The sequence below is a fragment of the Boleophthalmus pectinirostris genome, unplaced genomic scaffold (assembly GCF_026225935.1).
Source record: "Boleophthalmus pectinirostris isolate CB_2022bp ecotype Guang Dong unplaced genomic scaffold, ASM2622593v1 HiC_scaffold_22, whole genome shotgun sequence".
In the NCBI taxonomy this organism is placed as follows: Eukaryota; Metazoa; Chordata; class Actinopteri; order Gobiiformes; family Gobiidae; genus Boleophthalmus; species Boleophthalmus pectinirostris.
The window spans coordinates 34,671,531-34,686,602 of NW_026571190.1; positions in this window are offsets into that span (position 1 = coordinate 34,671,531).

Below are 15,072 nucleotides of genomic sequence, written 5' to 3' on the forward strand. Positions count from 1 at the left end.
TTAGTTCACATTCCCTGTGAGAAGATAACATCCAGTCCTACTGAAACTAATCAGAAACTTGCTGTGCTCAATGTCAGATCTTTATGTAACAAAGCATTTCTAATTCATGATTTTATTTCTTCTTTTAATCTTGACTTTATGTTTTTAACTGAAACATGGCTTGACAAAAACACAGGTCATGCAGTGCTAGTGGAATCAACCCCTCCCAACTTCAAATTTGAGTCTGAAACACAAGCAAATAAAAAGGGTGGAGGAGTGTGTGCATTTTTTAGAGATCATTTGGTTACACACAGGTTGTCATTTGGGGTGTGTCTTCATCATTTGAGTATGTTTCCTTCAAAATGGAGCTAAAACAATCACCGTCCATACTCTACATCGTCATATACAAACCTCCTCAGCACTGTCAAAGTTTTATTGATGATTTTACTGAGATGCTTTCAGTTGTTTGCACAGACTTTGATGGTTTAGTCATTACAGGTGATTTTAATGTACATGTGGATAATGTGTGTGACAAAAATGCCAAAGAGCTTAGTGTTGTCCTTGAAACTTTTGGACTGACTCAGCATGTCAATGAGCCCACTCACACAGAGGGCACACTCTGGACCTGCTCATTACAAAGGGTGTAAATATTTCAAATGTCAATGTGGTTGATGTTGCTCCGTCTGATCATTTCTGTGTCTTCTTTTTGACCTGTCTGTTATTCCCAAACCACCGGCTGCTCCTACAGTTGTTCGAAGAAGACACATAAATGACAACACAGGTGCACTGTTCATGGAAATGATACATTTTGAAATTGCCTCATGTTCTAATGTTGATGATGTGTTGAACTCTGTGACTTTGAGTGTTTTGAATGTTCTGGATGCCATCGCCCCGATAAAGGTTAAAATGGTTAAAGAGGCAAAAAGCTCCGTGGAGGAATGATAACTCAGTCAGAGCACAGGAAAGGGAGTGCCGGAAGGCTGAGCGGAAATGGCGCAAGTCAAACCTCCAGGTTCATTATGAGATTTACAGAGGAACAATGCATATGTACAACTACACTTTGAGTAAAACAAGAGAGAAGTATTTTTCGGACATTATTGGTAATTGCAGTAACAACTCTCGTGTCCTGTTTGCAACAGTGAACAGATTAACAAACCCTCCAGCTCAACTGCCACTAGAACTAATTTTCACATCTAAATGTAATGAGTTTGCAGTTTTCTTTAATGACAAAGTTCAGGGCATCAAAAATGCCATCAATTCCACAACACAAATAACAAGCATGCAGCCACAGAGACACTTAGAGCTGAATCACTTTGCACGTGTAACTGACAAAACTGTTTTAGAGATCGTTACCAGTCTGAGTTCATCTACTTGCTGCCTGGACATGTTACCCACTAGATTTCTAAAGTCTGTCCTCAACAGTTTACTTTCACCACTCACTCACATAGTTAACATGTCACTTCAATCTGGAACATTCCCAAACGCGTTGAAAACTGCGGTCATTAAGCCTCTCCTAAAGAAGAGCAGTCTTGATGCCACAGTACTGAACAATTTCCGACCCATCTCAAATCTGCCGTTTTTTGGCAAAGTCCTTGAAAAAGCTGTGCTTATGAATTTTCTCCAAATGAACAACTCCTTTGATGTTTTCCAGTCAGGTTGTAGATCCACCACAGCACTGAGACTGCTCTTATCAAGGTGACAAATGACATCCGCCTGAACACTGATGCAGGCAAAGTCTCAGTCTTGATCCTGTTAGATCTGAGTGCTGCTTTTGACACTGTCGATCATGGGATCCTCTTACAGAGACTAGAGGACTGGGTGGGCATCTCTGGTACTGTACTGAACTGGTTCAAGTCCTATCTAGAAGACAGGAAGTATTTTGTTGAAATTGGAAACTGTGTCTCAGATCACATGGCCCTGACCTGTGGGGTGCCTCAGGGGTCAATCCTGGGCCCCCTGTTGTTCAATCTCTACATGCTGCCATTAGGCCAGTTAATAAGCAGCAATAACGTGTCCTACCACAATTATGCAGATGACACTCAGATCTACGTCTCTCTGGCAGCAGAGACTATGGACCAGTGGACTCACTTGGTCACTGCATCCAACAGATCAGTGTGTGGATGCAAAACAACTTTCTCCAGCTAAACTCTGACAAGACTGAAGTCATAGTGTTTGGTCCACAAAAACAAAGGGACAGTGTCAGCAGTCACCTCCAGTCTCTCGCTCTAAAACCTTCAAATCAGGCAAGAAATCTCAGGGTAATAATGGACTCAGACTTGAACTTTAACAGCCACATCAAATCAATAACATCTGCAGCCTTTTACCATCTAAAAAACATAGCAAAAATCAAAGGTTTTCTGTCTAAAGCAGACTTGGAGAAACTTATCCATGCGTTTGTGTCCAGTAGATTAGACTACTGTAATGTTCTGCTCACTGGTCTCTCAAAACGAGCTGTGAGATGCTGCAGAACATCCAGAATGTTGCAGCTTGGGTCCTTACTCGAACTAGGAAGTACGAGCACATAAGTCCTGTGCTCAGGTCTCTGCACTGGCTTCCTGTGCCTCAGAGAATAGACTTTAAAGCAGCTCTGCTTGTGTACAAGTCTCTCCATGGCCGAGCACCAAAGTACATCTGTGACATGTTAGTGTCATATGAACCATCTCGCACTCTCTGAGGACCTCAGGGACCGGCCTCCTGCTGGTGCCCAGAGTCAGGACTAAACAAGGGGAGTCAGCGTTTCAGGTTCATGCAGCTAAAACCTGGAACAGTCTTCCTGAACATGTGAGACAGACTCTTCTGTGACGCTGTTTAAATCCAGGCTCAAAACATTTCTGTTTAACTGTGCATATAACTGAAAGGTTTTCATTCCGCAATCTTCTCTCCAATTTGTCTCTCTTTTTAAATTTTTATCTTCGTGATTATTTATGTTTTTATTAGTTTTTATTATGATTTTAATGTATTTCTTATTCTGTAAAGCACTTTGAATTACTTTGTGTATGAATTGTGCTATACAAATAAACTTGCCTTGCCTTTGCGTGTGTTTGCGTGTGTGTGTGTGTGTGTGTGTGTGTGTGTTGGGCAGCATGGCGGTAAACACAGTAATGCAAATATTGCATTAAAACCTTAAAAAACATCTTCCACTGATCTCACAGTGAACATACATCAGGCTGTAAAAATATTTTTACTCTGCAAAATCCTAATTATTACAAAAGTCTATACTGACTTGTAATATTCCAAAAAGCAGCTATACACTTATGTTTTTTTCACATGCCTCAACTGACAAGACGTCGTATCAGGTACAAATATCAAGGTACTTGTAACTGTCCTCAATATCTGCTATTGTTCTTTCTGGAATCAGCAGCTGGTTAGCTCAATTGATAAATTGCTGGGCTTCCACATGGTAGACCTAGGTTCAAATCCCCCTTCAGACTCTGATTGTTTTTTCTGCAACATATAATTAAAGAATATAAACATTACATGGAACATACAAAGAAAATGTAGTTGATCATGCACATTACCTATAAATGTCATGCAAAATCTTCACTTTATCTTTATTAGTTTTTCATAACATAGTTGTATGAGAAAAATGCAAAAGGAGTAAACCACACATGACACATATTAACCTTATATAAAGATTTACTACAAAGACAGTGGTAAATTCTTTTTTTTTTTTTTCCAGTTTTTTTCCATATGGGTTGCTTATGTAAACTAAGATTAAACCAGGACTACATCAGGTCTAAACTAGGACTTAACTAAGATTAAACCAGGACTACATCAGGTCTAAACCAGGACTTAACTAAGATTAAACCAGGACTACACCAGGACTAAACCAGGACTAAAGCAGGACTAAACCAGGACTACACCAGGACTAAACCACAACTAAACCAAAACTAAACCAGGACTAAACCACAACTAAACCAGGACTACACCAGGACTAGACCAGGACTACACCAGGACTAAACCACAACTAAACCAGGACTAAACCACAACTAAACCAGGACTACACCAGGATTAAACCAGGACTAAACCAGGACTACACCAGGACTAAACCAGGACTAAACCAGGACTAAACCAGGTCTAAAACGAGGACTAATCTTCGACTTAAGAGAGAGAACACCATGGTAACTGCTGAAAAGGATCTACAAGAAGAACAACAAAAGATTTTATTATAGTTTTATGATGGGCCCAAATATAATTTTGTCCTCCGCATTACTTCCTCGAAACTGGCGAACTTCTCCCACCCATGAAACGTCAATAAGCTGCTAGAGCAGAGCTAGGCTATATTTTACAAAGGTTTAATCTTAGTTTAGTCTTGGTTTTAGTCCTGGTTTAGACCTGATGTAGTCCTGGTTTAATCTTAGTTTAGGCCTGGTTTAATTTAACTTTAATCCTGGTTTAGTCTTAGTTTAGTCCTGGTTTAGACCTGATGTAGTCCTGGTTTAATATTAGTTTAGTCCTGGTTTAGACCTGATGTAGTCCTGGTTTAATCTTAGTTTAGGCCTGGTTTAATCTTAGTTTAATCCTGGTTTAATCTTAGTTTAATACTGGTTTAATCTTAGTTTAATCCTGGTTTAATCTTAGTTTAATCCTGGTTTAATCTTAGTTTAATCCTGGTTTAATCTTAGTTTAATCCTGGTTTAGACCTGATGAAGTCCTGGTTTAGTCTTAGTTTAATCCTGGTTTAGACCTGATGTAGTCCTGTTTTAATCTTAGTTTAGTCCTGGTTTAGACCTGATGTAGTCCTGGTTTAATCTTAGTTTAGGCCTGGTTTAATCTTAGTTTAATCCTGGTTTAATCTTAGTTTAATCCTGGTTTAATTTTAGTTTAATCCTGGTTTAGACCTGATGAAGTCCTGGTTTAGTCTTAGTTTAATCCTGGTTTAGACCTGATGTAGTCCTGGTTTAATCTTAGTTTAGGCCTGGTTTAATCTTAGTTTAATACTGGTTTAATCTTAGTTTAATCCTGGTTTAATCTTAGTTTAATACTGGTTTAATCTTAGTTTAATCCTGGTTTAATCTTAGTTTAATCCTGGTTTAATCTTAGTTTAATCCTGGTTTAATATTAGTTTAATCCTGGTTTAGACCTGATGAAGTCCTGGTTTAGTCTTAGTTTAATCCTGGTTTAGACCTGATGTAGTCCTGTTTTAATCTTAGTTTAGTCCTGGTTTAGACCTGATGTAGTCCTGGTTTAATCTTAGTTTAGGCCTGGTTTAAACTTAGTTTAATCCTGGTTTAATCTTAGTTTAATCCTGGTTTAATCTTAGTTTAATCCTGGTTTAGACCTGATGAAGTCCTGGTTTAGTCTTAGTTTAATCCTGGTTTAGACCTGATGTAGTCCTGGTTTAATCTTAGTTTAGGCCTGGTTTAATCTTAGTTTAATCCTGGTTTAATCTTAGTTTAATACTGGTTTAATCTTAGTTTAATCCTGGTTTAATCTTAGTTTAATCCTGGTTTAATCTTAGTTTAATCCTGGTTTAATCTTAGTTTAATCCTGGTTTAATCTTAGTTTAATCCTGGTTTAGACCTGATGAAGTCCTGGTTTAGTCTTAGTTTAATCCTGGTTTAGACCTGATGTAGTCCTGTTTTAATCTTAGTTTAGTCCTGGTTTAGACCTGATGTAGTCCTGGTTTAATCTTAGTTTAGGCCTGGTTTAATCTTAGTTTAATCCTGATTTAATCTTAGTTTAATACTGGTTTAATCTTAGTTTAATCCTGGTTTAATCTTAGTTTAATTTAGTTTAATCCTGGTTTAATCTTAGTTTAATCCTGGTTTAGTCTTAGTTTAATCCTGGTTTAATCTTTAGTTAATCTTTGTTTAATCTGGTTTAATCTTAGTTTAATCCTGGTTTAATCTTAGTTTAATCCTGGTTTAATCTTAGTTTAATCCTGGTTTAATCTTAGTTTAATCCTGGTTTAATTTTTAGTTTAATCCTGGTTTTAGACCTGATGAAGTCCTGGTTTAGTCTTAGTTTAATCCTGGTTTAGACCTGATGTAGTCCTGGTTTAATCTTAGTTTAGGCCTGGTTTAATCTTAGTTTAATCTGGTTTAATCTTAGTTTAATCCTGGTTTAATCTTAGTTTAATCTGGTTTCTGTTTAATCCTGTTTAATCTTAGTTTAATCCTGGTTTAGTTTAATCCTGGTTTAATGATGAAGTCCTGGTTTATTTAGTAGTTTAAATCCTGGTTTAAGTCCTGGTTTAATCTTAGTTTATGGTTTAATCTTAGTTTAATCCTGGTTTAATCCCTGTGTTTAGTCCTGGTTTAACTGATTTCCTGGTTTAATCTTAGTTTAGGCCTGGTTTAATCTTAGTTTAATCCTGGTTTAATCTTAGTTTAACTGTTTAATCTTAGTTTAATCCTGGTTTAATCTTAGTTTAATCCTGGTTTAATCTTAGTTTAATCCTGGTTTAATCTTAGTTTAATCCTGGTTTAGACCTGGAATTTAGTCCTGTTTAGTCTTAGTTTAATCCTGGTTTAGACCTGATGTAGTCCTGTTTTAATCTTAGTTTAGTCCTGGTTTAGACCTGATGTAGTCCTGGTTTAATCTTAGTTTAGGCCTGGTTTAATCTTAGTTTAATCCTGATTTAATCTTAGTTTAATACTGGTTTAATCTTAGTTTAATCCTGGTTTAATCTTAGTTTAATCCTGGTTTAATCTTAGTTTAATCCTGGTTTAATTTTAGTTTAATCCTGGTTTAATCTTTGTTTAATCCTGGTTTAATCTTTGTTTAATCCTGGTTTAATCTTAGTTTAATCCTGGTTTAATCTTAGTTTATCCCTGGTTTAATCTTAGTTTAATCCTGGTTTAATCTTAGTTTAATCCTGGTTTAATCTTAGTTTAATCCTGGTTTAGACCTGATGAAGTCCTGGTTTAGTCTTAGTTTAATCCTGGTTTAGACCTGATGTAGTCCTGGTTTAATCTTAGTTTAGGCCTGGTTTAATCTTAGTTTAATCCTGGTTTAATCTTAGTTTAATACTGGTTTAATCTTAGTTTAATCCTGGTTTAATCTTAGTTTAATCCTGGTTTAATTTTAGTTTAATCCTGGTTTAATTTTAGTTTAATCCTGGTTTAATCTTAGTTTAATCCTGGTTTAATCTTAGTTTAATCCTGGTTTAATCTTAGTTTAATCCTGGTTTAATCTTAGTTTAATCCTGGTTTAATCTTAGTTTAATCCTGGTTTAGTCTTAGTTTAATCCTGGTTTAATCTTAGTTTAATACTGGTTTAATCTTAGTTTAATCCTGGTTTAATCTTAGTTTAATCCTGGTTTAGACCTGATGTAGTCCTGTTTTAATCTTAGTTTAGTCCTGGTTTAGACCTGATGTAGTCCTGGTTTAATCTTAGTTTAATCCTGGTTTAATCTTAGTTTAATCCTGGTTTAATCTTAGTTTAATCCTGGTTTAATTTTAGTTTAATCCTGGTTTAATCTTAGTTTAATCCTGGTTTAGTCTTAGTTTAATCCTGGTTTAATTTTAGTTTAATCTTTGTTTAATCCTGGTTTAATCTTAGTTTAATCCTGGTTTAATCTTAGTTTAATCCTGGTTTAATCTTAGTTTAATCCTGGTTTAATCTTAGTTTAATCCTGCTGTGAAAATAGAAAAGAATCCCTACAAAATCCGACCTTTATGAAAGTTGTCGATGCCCATGTCAGACGTCAGACGAACACGGGCAGGTTGAATTCCCCAAGATGCATTGTGTTCTAACCGGATACTGTAGCTGCGACATTCTGAATACTGTGGCATGTATACGCAGGATCCCGGTGACTGCAACTAGAGGACTACATCAGGTCTAAACCAGGACTAAACTAAGATTAAACCAGGACTAAACTAAGAGTAAACCAGGTCTAAATCAAGTCTAAACCAGGTCGAATCTAGGACTAAACTAAGATTAAACCAGGACTACACGAGGACTAAACTAGAACTAAACCAGTTCTAAACCAGGACTAAACTAAGACTAAACCAGGACTACATGAGGACTAAACTAGGCCTAAACCAGGACTAAACCAGGACTACACCAGGACTAAACCAGGACTACACCAGGACTAAACTAGAACTAAACCAGGACTACACCAGGACTAAACTAGAACTAAACCAGGACTACACCAGGACTAAACTAGAACTAAACCAGGACTACACCAGGACTAAACTAACCAGGACTAAACTAGGACTAAACCAGGACTACACCAGGACTAAACCAGGACTACACCAGGACTACACCAGGACTAAACTAGGACTAAACCAGGACTACACCAGGACTACACCAGGACTAAACTAGGACTAAACCAGGACTACACCAGGACTAAACTAGGACTAAACCAGGACTACACCAGGACTAAAACTAGGACTACACCAGGACTAAACTAGGACTACACCAGGACTACACCAGGACTACACCAGGACTACACCAGGACTAAACTAGGACTAAACCAGGTCTAAACGAGGCCTAATCTTAGACTTAAGAGAGAGAATACTGAGCCCATGAAGCGCAATGGGGCAACAGCTGCACTTACCTCCGTGGAGCGTGGAGCTCTTGAGTCGGTCCTTTCGCCCGCGGTCACCCGACGGTCTACACGGGTGCACCTCCAAGCCCACCCCGGCAGTGAGTCCTGATTTAGTCCTGGTTTAGTCCTAGTTCAGTCCTCCTGTTTCAGTCCGGGAATCAGTCCTAGGTTAGTCCTGGGTGAGTTCTGGTTTAGTCTTGGTTCAGTTCGTGGTGTAGGCAGTGCAAAAGTTTGATATAATTTCGGTGCGGGTCTCCAAAAATGGACCCGTGCAGGACTCTGTGCTGTAGGCTCCATTACGGAATAAATTAATCTTCGGTTTGTTACATGAAGAAGGAGGAAAACAAAAGGACGACAACAGCGATAAGTTTTAAGAAGGATGCAAAAATTGATGTAACTGTCATGTCTGAGAAAAGTGTATAAAGTGTGTGGTGAGGGGTTTTACGGCCTTAAAACAGATATAATAATTGTAAAATACAAAGCGGACTACTTTGCGGATTTCTCTTATTGCGGGTTATTTTTAGAACGTACAAAAGTGAAAAAATGCATAGCACACTCAGATGGCCGATGTCCCAAAGCTTATTTATTTTCAAAATAACGTTTCGGCAAAACAAGCTTTCATTAGATATTTTTCTTGCTTTGGACCATAGCACACAAATTGTTGCAAGCCCATGTGCTCAAAAACCCCTCCAACGAACCAACAGTTTAGATATTTACATTAAAAAATTTAAAATACAGAAATAGTTTAAGTCTATCACAAAAAACATCTTAGGCTACATTCAGACTGCAGCCTGAAGTGACCCAAATCCAATTTTTTTGGCCCCTATGTGACCTGTATCTGATCTTTTAATGACGATTTTAATGATACGATTTTTTCAAATGTGACCCAGACCATTTGGATATGTGCTCCTAAAACTGATACATATCCGATCTTTTGACATGAGACTTCAGTCTGAACGGCTGAGGCGCATTCATCCCACCTACACGTTATCAACAAGCCACAAACGTCACTATTCTGCGCTGAAGTAGGCAAAAATTGTTAATGAACTCCGTGTCACTGAAGATCACATTACCACTCACCACTCTTGGCTTCGTATCCACATCCACATGTTCCTTTCAACGGACGTCGCTGCAGCTGCCCCACAAAACACCACGGCCAAAAACCTCGTCCTTCTCCTTCTCAATGTCCTCCTTAAAACAAGTAAGTTGTTCATGTTCTGGCTCCGGTACGAGAGGAACATTAAAATCTCCAGGTGCTCAATGCTCGCGTCCATGTTTGGACAACTTCTGTAAACACAGAGCACGCTCGCTGCGGTTGACGTCATCGTGTCTCCAGTGCACATGCGGGACACTTTTGGGCTGTTTAATGTTCACACTGGAGATGACATACAATCCGCATTTCATTGGAAATGTGAACGACCTCGCAAAAACATCGGATTTCACAAAAAAATTGGAATTGAACATTAAACCCTGCAGTCTGAACGTAGACTTAGATCAAACTCCACATTCAGTCCGTGGGGAGCTAGAGTCTTAAGTTGGTGAATCCAGAAGTGTTCTCTTTGTGGAGTTTGATCTAAGATGTTTTTTGTGATAGACTTAAACTATTTCTGTGTTTTATAAAATGTTTTTTTATGTAAATATCTAAGCTGTTGTTTCTTGTTGTAGAGTGGGCTGAACTCACTGAGTGACCTCAGTTTGGGACCTTCCGTTTGTTGGAGGGGTTTTTGAGCAAATGGGCTGGCAACAATTTTGTGTGCTGTTGTCCAAAGCAAGAACAATATCTGATGAAGGCTTTTTTTGAAAAATAAATAAGCTTTTGGACATCGGCCATCTGAGTGTGCTATGCATTTTTTCACTTTTGTCTGGCTGCTCCTTGCATTTGCACCTTTACAAGAACTTTGGTGCACGTTTTCGGTTTCTTTTACTTTTAGAACGTAAACTCCACGATGAATGAGGGACCACTGTACTGCATATACACGCCACAGTATCCTGGTTACTATTGGAATATACCAGCTACAGTATCCCGGTTTCTTATAACGGGAAACCGGGATACTCAAAAAACCTGATCATAACCGGGATACCGATGTGCTTGTGAACGCACTCATTGGTTTTAATGTCAAAGAGGTGTGGCTGGATTAAGTAAACAGGATATCATCTCAGAGCTTTTAAGGAAGAGAATACACCAACGCAGACTCAAAATGTTTATTCGGTTCAACAGTAAAAAAGAAGGAAGTCATGCATCAGTATGTCAATGTTATACAATTAGAAACTCACTTTACAATAGAAAAATAAATATACATTTTCGGTCATAACCAGCACAGAAATGGAGTTCTGTTCATGGACAATACTTCATGTTGGTACCTTGAGGTAAAAACTTGGAACAAAAACTGCTACAGGGATCTTACAGTAGTCTCAGACAGAAACTTAAAGGGCCACTGAGCAACTTTTCTGGGGGAGGGTCTGCTCATTGCTTGTCTCCGTGGAGATGTTATCGCTTTGTCTGGAATGTTTCACAGTATGGCATTAAAACTTTCGATCTTCATGAAGACCAAACCTGGCCAAGTTACAGGACAGATCTACAGAGAGGCATTTTTGAGTTATAAAACCACCTGTAACTGAATAAATTTAAGGTATATTGAAATGTGCTGCAATATGGTATTAGAGAGGACTGAGTGAGTGTGACGTCACCCATACCGTTCAGCTCCAGTCAAATGAAGCTCATCGAGGCTCGCAGTTACAGGAGCGAATTTGGAGCAGAGTTCTCCATTTGGAATTCTGACCAAAAGTATCATATGCCCTCAGTATAAGAAAAAGTGGTAGTGTGAGCGAGTGAGTGATGGTGGTGGTCGGTAAGGTCGTCGATCAGAGCTGGCCTGGGCATGGCAGCTGCAGCCTTCATGTCAGTATGCCCCAGGGCAGCTGTGGCTATAATAGTAGCTTACCACCACCGGGTGTGGAGAAAAAAAAAAGAATAATCTATGAATCTATAAAATGCTCTGTAAAGCATCTTTGTGACATATGTCTGTGAAAAGCGCTATATAAATAAATAAAGACTTACTTCCTATTTGGAACGAGGCAGCTAGTACATTAGATATGTCCATATATATGATACAGTCTACGGACCCGGCAAACTAAATTACAGACCAGATCTAAGGACAGGCTTCCCACTCTTTTTCACTAACACAATTTCAAAACTTTTCCATGACTTTTTCATGACCTAAAGTGAATTTTCCATGACTTTACGGCACCTACATGTGTAGAATTGATCAGACTTTTAGGTCTAAATATGAAATGTTTCACTCACCTTATGGTTTGGTGTTACATTCAAAATACTGTCAGTGCATTTACTGTCGTCTCTTTTAAACAAAAGGCACATACTATAATCATAACACACCAACTACAACAGCGCTGTAGTTGCGTGGAAGAGATTTTCTGCACTATTAGGCGCTCTGGATTATAAAACACACTGTCATAGAATGGTCTATTTTCTAGCTTTTTTCACAAACAAACTGCACTGGACTTTAAACGAAACACAACAGTTGGATGCGTTCACGGTGACTCTGGGCTTTGTTCAGTTGTGGCGTGTAGGGAGGGTGCTGTCTGGGATCGCTGGATTGTCTGCTTGTTCACAGTGACTCAGTTGTTCAGTTGTGTCTAGAAGTGGCACATTGCACTCGCTTTTTCGGTTCTTTCCTCCGTTCCGTTCCTCGTCGGCGTGGAGTGATGAGTGTGTGTGGCTGCGTGGGTGTTTTTCGTGTGCGGTCGCTGCGGTGTGTGCGTGTTCTGCTGGTGCGGCTGTAGTTTACCGAAATCGCGCTGGGACACCTGAGTGGATTCGTGTATAGGGCGCTCTGGATTGGGGCGCGGTCATTTTTTGATGGAGTTAGAGGCTTAAAAGCGCTCCCAATAGTGTGGAAAATACGGTACTAAAATTCCATAACATTTCCTAAACTTCCATAGAATTTCCAAAATTCAGCGACATTTTCAATTTCCATGCCTTTTCCAGGATTTCCATGACCGTGAGAACCCTGTAAGGAGAGATGACCATGCTCACAGTAAGAATGTGTGTTTTTCAAGGTATTTTTGACCATTAAAATAACTTTAATTGAATGAATGCAACATGGATACGTTTAAAGCCGTACTGTGGAATAATCCAGACAAAGCAATAACGTCATCACAGAGACAAGCAGGCGGCGGAACGTCCCCATGAAGGTTACACAGTGCAGCTTTAAGAAAATAATGCGTTTGAGACCAACACAAAAAAATTTTACTTTTGGAAATCTCATTTATTAAAGAGCCCATATTATTAACCTTTTCTGATCTGTGTTTCCTCGTCACAGACAAACCTGGAGTTGTTTTGTTTCATTCACACACATTTAACACATATATCTTGCATATTTAGGCAGATCTTTATTACTTACTTTTCTATTTTATTTTGACTTGTGCATGTACATTTATATAATTATTTGACAGTGTATTGCAGGGTAGCCGCGGAGTTTTAAGTCTTAAAAAGGTCTTAAATTTTATGTTCCTAAATTAAAGCCTTAAATTATGTCCTCCAAGTCTTATTTTTTTCACAAATGTCATAAATCAGGGTATCCCCAGTTTGACTACCCCAAATTTAAGACTTTAAGACCTTTTAAATGAAAGTTATGACCAACTTTGCACCCATTATGCGGGCGAAAAACACCAGATCCATTTCTAATAATGACCAAACAACTACTATATCTAGAATCTAAGAGTCACTTAAGATGAAACCGAGACTTCCCCATGATCCATTTTCCTCCACTCTACTGATTGTTTACTCATTACCGCCGGCGCCAGAAACCAAAGTGTGCTCGTATTTAATCAGATTAGACGTTCATTCATATTACGTGGTTTCGCTTTGTTTTTTTTTTGTTTTTTCTCCCTCCATTTAACATTGCACTGCAGCCCGGTTGCGTAAACAAAAAATAGTCTAATGAAATTTAAGACCTTTGTGAAAGAAATAAGACTTGGACAACATAATTTAAGACTTTTTAAGGCCTTAATTTAGGAACTCGAAATTTAAGATCTTTTTAAGACTTTTAAGACCCCGCGGCTGCTCTGTAAATTTCATTAGCCTATTTTTTGTATACTCACCCGGGCTGTAGTGCAATGTGAAATGGAGGGAGAAAAACAAAACAACAACAACGTGAAATCACATAACTTGAATGGACGTCTAATATAAAGCATGCACAAACACATACTTTGGTTTCTGGCGCCGGTGGCAATGAGTAAAGTGGAGGAAATCGTTGGATGGATCATGGTTAAGTGTCGGTTTAATTCAAAGTGGCTTTTAGATTCTAGATATAGTAGTTGTTTGGTCATTATTAGAATTAGGCTACGTTCAGACTGCAGGGCTTAATGTTCAATTCAGATTTTTTTGTGAAATCCGATGTTTTTGCGAGGTCGTTCACATTACCAATTAAATGTTACGTGATTGTGATCTCCAGTGTGAACATTAAACAGCCCAAAAATGTCCTGCATGCACACTGGAGGACACGATGACGTCAACCGCAGCGAGCGTGCTCTGTGTTTATGAAAGCATTGAGCAGCTGGCGATTTGAAAGTTCCTCTTGTACCGTAGCCAGAACATAAACAACTTAATTGTTTTAAGGAGGAGACTGAGAAGGAGAAGGACGAGGTTTTTGGTCGTGGTGTTTTGTGCGGCAGTGGCAGAAACGTCCGTTGAAAGGAACGTGTGGATGTGGAGACGGAGCCAAGAGTGGTGAGTGGTGATGTGCTTCACTTCAGTGACACGGAGTTCATTAACAATTTTCGTCTACTTCAGCGCAGAATAGTGACGTTTGTGGCTTGTTGATAACGTGTAGGTCGGACGAATGCGCTTTGACCGTTCAGACTGAAGTCGCATGTCAAAAGATCAGATATGTATCGGTTTCAGGAGCACATATCCAAGTGGCCTGGGTCGCATTTGAAAAAATCGGATCTGTGTCATTCAGACTGTCATTAAAAGATCAGATACAGGTCACATAGGGGCCAAAAATCGGATTTGGGTCACTTCAGGCTGCAGTCTGAACGCAGATCTGGTGTTTTTCGCCCGCATAATGGGTGCAAAGTTGGTTGTAACTTTCATTTAAGTGGTCTTAAAAAGGTCTTAAAAAGTCTTAAAGTTGGGGGAGTCAAACCTCTTGGTATGGTGTGAGCTACTGTAATTAAGTAATTTCCCTTGTGGATCAATTTGTCTAAGATTCTTCTCAAACAGAAATCACTCTCTTCTCCACCTTGTGATGTGAAAATACAGTAAGTGCTCCATTGTCTTTTCCAGTTTATACACTTTCACTGGAATCATTTGGATAATTTTAGTGCTGGTAAACTTTAAAAGGAGCTGTAAAATTTGGCTTCTAACACGTCTAACACAACTCCGGGTTTGTTTTTGAGGAGGTAACCACATTCTAACATGACATAAAGCTCAGGACCTGTAATTAATGCCAGAGCAATGGAGAAATGCAAGTAGCATACCCCCTCATCGGAAAAGTTACATGATGCACATTTTATGCAGTTTTTAATCAGATCATATACAAAAATATATAATTTATTGTTTAAATTTCAACATT